This window comes from Fukomys damarensis, unplaced genomic scaffold (genome assembly GCF_012274545.1).
Source record: "Fukomys damarensis isolate Sample0158 unplaced genomic scaffold, DMR_v1.0_HiC HiC_scaffold_33, whole genome shotgun sequence".
Taxonomy (NCBI): Eukaryota; Metazoa; Chordata; class Mammalia; order Rodentia; family Bathyergidae; genus Fukomys; species Fukomys damarensis.
Genome location: NW_022900945.1, coordinates 52,000,572 through 52,005,008, shown reverse-complemented (window position 1 = coordinate 52,005,008; position 4,437 = coordinate 52,000,572). Strand labels below are relative to the sequence as shown.

The window sequence follows — 4,437 nt, the reverse complement described above, 5'->3', positions numbered from 1 at the left end:
TTTCTTTTTTTGTACCAGGGATCTAACTCTGGTCCTTGCCTTGCAAGGCAGGTGGCTGACCCGCTGAGCTAAATCCCTGGCCCTCAAAGTATAATTTAAAGAGTGAAAGCTTAAGGGAAATAAATTGCACATGGGTTTAAATACCACATTGTTTCTCTGGTGTGAGAAATTGAAAGTAGAAATAAGAACTAAAATGTACAACAGATATTGGGAAATAGGAAGAGAATGTTCAGATGGAAGGGAAATGGGCCAGGGAAAGAGGAACGAAGAGACGGAAAAGATGGAAACAGCTTTGTGTATAGGAAGCAGGGGGATGGGAAACAGGCAGGATGTGTCACGTAGGGCTGTAAATCCCGTGGTGGGGTTAGCGTTAGTAAAGATGTAGAAGACACGGAATAGACTGGCGACCAAAAGGGAATTGGGGTGTGAGGAGACAGGAGAGAGAAAGGGGAGTCAAAAAGGGTTAAGATGAAATACGGGGCCGGGGATTTGGCTCCGTGGTGCTGCTGCCTGCCGTGCACTTGAAAGGTCCTGAGTTCCATCCTCCGGTAACCCCCAAAAAAGAGCTCTGTATCCCTGTTCCCCCGTGGTAAATACATTCTGTGTTGTAAACATGCACTGTACCAGAAGAAGGAGAAAGGGGTCTTCAAGTGAAAATGATTCAGAAGTGTTACATTCCGAAAACAATCTGTACCCACAGCAGGCCTGCAAGAGGGGAGACCAGAGACAGGTAGAAGGGAGCAAGGCTTAGGTCCTTTGAACTTTATCTTGAAGGCAGATTTTAAAGAGTTTGAGCAAGGGAGTTTCATAATCTAGCTCAGTCATAAACTACCAGCCTAGCATGTTTGAAGTTCTGGGTTTAATCCCCAGTACCAAAAAGCAATTTTTTTTTCTTCTCTTTTTTTTTTAAGCAAGTGAAGGACATGATAAAATTGGCTTTTTAGAATAATCTTTCTGAGCTGGGTGTGGTGCACACCTGGGCTACATCGTGAGTTCAAGACCCTGGCTCAACAAAACAAAACGAATAATCTCTCTTGCCCAGTATGGTAGCTCACACCTGTAATCCCAGAACTCAGGAGGCTGAAGAGGATAGACTGCCCTGAGTATGAGGCCAGCCTGGGCCACATAGCAAAACCCTGTCTCCGGAGAAAATAACCTTCCTGACTACACTGTGAGGAAAGGTTGGAAAAGGTAAAATTTATGTATTAGTGGTGCTAGTAAGATGAAAATGTTGAGGGTGGGCTAGTGTGAGGAGAGCAGTTTGGGGTGGAATAAGTTTGAAGTAGTCACAAAACATCTGTTACGGCTTGTGTGTAGATGTCCTCCCAAAGCCTTACGCATAGGTGGGGCTTTTCAGAGGCGGCTAGATCCGGGTGTGCGAGGCTGGGATTGATTCATGGTGTAACGCTAGGGTTAAGGGTACCTGCCCTGGGTGTGTGCTGTGACCTGCACAGTGTAGGCTGTGAAACTGGGGAGAGTGGTGGGAGATAAAGAACATCAAAAAACAGCAAGAAAGGAGGATGCATACCAAGATCTTTCTTGAAAGCTGGGACTAAGTGGAACCATAGCCTTTCGAGAGGTAGTGACCGCCAGCGGCCCAGCACTATTTATAGTTTAACACAAACAGGAAGAGAAGGTGGGGCACCTAGTGCTGTGTGGCCTACGTGGCCTAGTGAAACAGCGCGATTGTTCTGTAACTGGGACATGCACAGGAAGGGAACCGGGAAGGATGCATAATGTGACTGTCTCCTGGGGCTGTGCCATCCCGGGTCTGCAAACAGACACGGTCTGCTTGACTGATGTATGGAAGAGAAGGGAGTAGGGAGGAGGTGAAGGGCCTTCTTCAGGCTCAGCCTGTGGCAGGTGCTGCCCGCCCTAAGGGGTGGATGTAGCCTGGATAGAATAAAAGGGACAGAAAGAGGGCAGTTGTGACCGCCTGTCACTTGCTGCTTCTCTGCTTCACCACTTTGCTGCCTTCTGCCCACCATGAACTGTTTCTCCTCTCTGATGCCTTTCTGCCATGCTGCCCTGCCTTGGAGCCGGCTGACTATTGACTCAAACCTCTATGAACTGTGAGCCAAATAAACCTTTCCTCCTTCAACTTTGGGTGTTGAGTATGTTGTCTCAGCAGCAGGAAAAGGAATGAAGATAACATCAACATGAAAAACCCTATACTGTGGCACTGCCTGCTCTGCCCTGTTATTCCACCTACTTGTAAGGCTGAGGCAGGAGGATTGCAAGTTTGAGGCCAGTCTGGACAGCTTAGTTTCTTTCTCATTCATAAGTAAACATGTAAATAGGGAAGGGGGAGGGGGGAAGGGAGGCTAGAGGAATGGGGAAAAAATAAGAACCAAGACCTGTCATGTAAAGGTACAAGATCCCAATGATGAATATAACTACTGTATATAAAATGTACCAATAAAAAATAAAGTAAACAGATAAAGAGGAGCTAGGTATGTAATTAGTGTTCCCCGAGTTCAATACCCAGTACTAGGGAGAAAAAAAAACTAGTAAAGCTATTCAGTGAAAGCCATGGAAAGACTGGAGGCTAACCTTAATGAAGCTAACATTTCAGTAGGGAATAGAGAGCCGGGCGTGGTGGCGCACGCCTGTAATCCCAGCACTCAGGAGGCTGAGGCAGGAAGATTGTCACAAGTTTGAGGCCAGCCTGGACTACATAGTAAGTTGAATTCAATGCCAGCCTGAATTTCATAGCAAAACCCTGTCTCAATAAATAATAATCGGCGCCACTGCAACCCCAGCACCCAGTGGTTGTCTGCCCTTTGGTACAGACAAGCAAATAACAATTGGACAAGAAAATAGTGGTGCCAGAGCAGATTTGCAGCGCAAGTGCTCTGGAGGACTGCAGAAAGTTTTTGAACATGAGTGTGGAGATGAAATGTAGAATGAAATTTGCTGTCTACTTACCACCAAAGGCAAACACTGGAAAGTGCCCTGCCCTGTATTGGCTTTCTGGTTTAACTTGCACAGGGCAAAATTTTATATCGAAATCTGGTTATCATCAGGCTGCCTCAGAACACGGCCCTGTCGTCTTCGCCCCAGAAACCAGCCCTCGTGAGTGCCATATTAAAGGAGAAGGTGATAGCTGGGACTTCGGCACTGGAGTGAGGTTTATGTAAATGCCACGGATGATCCTTGGAAAACAAACTGTAGAATGCACTCATGTAACAGAGGAGCTTCCCCAACCCATAAATGCCAATTTTCCAGTGGACCCCAAAGGATGTGTATTTTTGGCCACTCTGTGGGAGGCCATGGAGCACTTATTTGTGCTTTGAAAAACCCTGAAAAATACAAATCTGTGTCAGCATTTGCTCCAGTTTGCAACCCAGTTCTTTGTCGTTGGGGCAAAAAAAAAAAAAAAGCCTTTACTGGATATTTGAGAACAGATGAAAGTAAACGGAAGACAGGATGCAACCCATCTTCTGAAGTCTTACCCAGGTTCTCCGCTGGACACACTGACGGATCAAGGAAAAGATAACCAGCGCCTTTCAGATGGACTGCTACTCCCAGACGCTTAATTGCTGCCCGTACAGAAAAGAAAATCCCTGTTGTTTTAGATTACAAGAGGGTTATGATCATGGATACTGCTTCATTGCCACCTTTGTTGCTGATCACATCAGACATCATGCAAAATACCTGAATGCATGAAAAGCTTCAGATAAAAGAATCTCTTCCAGGTGATAAAGGTTATAATAAAAGAATTGCTGAGAAGCAAAGATTGTTAAATATGGGATTGTGTAATGCTAAAAAAAAAAGCCTCCCTCGACACTTGAATCACCTGAATGAATGAATAAATACATAAACCCTGCTTCTGATTACTTCACAGCTTTTTTGCTGTCATTTGGAAGTCTTTTTTATGTTAACCTCAGATCACAGAATATGAGTGTAATCCTGTTCAAATAATCAAATATTAACTCCAGAAAAAAATCATAGTAGAGAATTCTATAGGAAATTCAGTGAGGCAAAGAATGAAATCATCTCAACCTATATAATAAAATACGTCCAAATGTAGGACTTGCTCACACCGGGCATGGTGGCACATGCTTTCAGTCTCAGCACAAGCTGTGAGTTTGAAGCCAACCTAGGCTACATAACGAGTTCAGGGCCAGCCTGAATGGCATAGCAAGACCCTATCTCAAAAAACAAAACAAAAAGTGTACTCAAATAGTAGATAACTTTGTTCTGAGGGTAGATATGTGTGTGTCTACTACGTGTGTTTTTCAAGGTTTGGGGGCTGCATTGATTGGAAAAGAGGTAATTTCAGCGCTGAAAACAATAAGAGAGCAGAATGTAGAACCCAAGTTCCCGTTTGACTTGGCAGACAGTAACCTTCCGTGGAAGTGCTGCTGACAGGAGCACAGTTGGTGACCTTTCTGAGACCAATGGCAGTAGATTAGTCGGGGTAGAATTGGGCTT

General features: G+C 44.9%; 1 pseudogene; it reads left to right on the top strand.

The window, feature by feature from the left end:
• The first annotated feature begins 2,734 nt into the window (after positions 1 to 2,734).
• Positions 2,735 to 4,043, top strand: LOC104856923 (annotated as a pseudogene).
• The last annotated feature ends 394 nt before the right edge of the window (positions 4,044 to 4,437 follow it).